This window comes from Stylophora pistillata, chromosome 5 (assembly GCF_964205215.1).
Source record: "Stylophora pistillata chromosome 5, jaStyPist1.2, whole genome shotgun sequence".
In the NCBI taxonomy this organism is placed as follows: domain Eukaryota; kingdom Metazoa; phylum Cnidaria; class Anthozoa; order Scleractinia; family Pocilloporidae; genus Stylophora; species Stylophora pistillata.
In genome coordinates this window covers 24,448,378-24,449,285 of record NC_142523.1, presented here as the reverse complement: position 1 = coordinate 24,449,285, position 908 = coordinate 24,448,378, and the positions used below count along the sequence as shown (strand labels likewise).

The 908-nt window shown below is 43.9% G+C and overlaps 1 pseudogene; it reads left to right on the top strand.

The window, feature by feature from the left end:
- Positions 1-908, top strand: LOC148730959 (uncharacterized; annotated as a pseudogene).

Here is a 908-nt window from a genome sequence, read left to right as displayed (position 1 = left end):
ATGAATAAAGACTCTGCGTTGAATTCAATACCGCTCGAACCGAGCGTTCATATTACCAACCAGGAGTCAGCTAACCCGACAAGCAACGCTGAAGGAATTGCACCAGCGAATGAATTTCAGTATGAAGAAATGGAATTCGACATTGATAGTCTCAAACACCAGCTGGGCATTCGTGAAATTTTGGTATCCTTGTCGACGTTGTCTCAAAAGGTTTCGGGTCAGCAAGAGATCCGCTCACCAGTTCCAGAATCTGGAACCTTAGCTCGCTTACCCGACTCGGGTTTTGATCCTACGGCTACCTTTTTAGCGGAGGAAAGCCCTGCCGCTCAGAGCAACAGTTCTCAAGCGCTGGAATCCAGCGAGATACTTTTACCTTCGATATTCGAGGAGACGGAAAGTTTTGGTCCGAAGGTTGTAAACGTTATAGCTGGACGCATGAGTGATTCCTGCTCAAAGAAGCCTTTGGATACAACAAAGAATTGCAAGATAAGTATAAAACTCCAGAGAACTGCAAGGTTTTGTGCGTCCCTACCGTAAATTTAGAGCTATGGCATGATTTGCCACGAGCAAGCAAGACTAGAGATCTTGGCTTGCAAGAGGTTCAGGAAAATATAATTAAGTCTGCGCAGCCAATGTTGTTGTTGCTCGACACAGTTGATAAAACAAAGACCGAGAACAAAGCAATTCAACCCATGGAAATTTTACCGATGTCAGCTGTTGCTGTCACCCTAATTGGGCATGCGTCATATTTAACTTCTCTCAAGAGAAGGGAGTTTCTTAAACCTGATATCTCTTCTGCATATCAGTCTGTTTGAGGTAAATCTAATCCAGTTACTACATTTCTGTTCGGTGACGAATTGCCTAAGCATATCAACGATATTGGCGCGTTGAATAAGATTTCCCCCTGA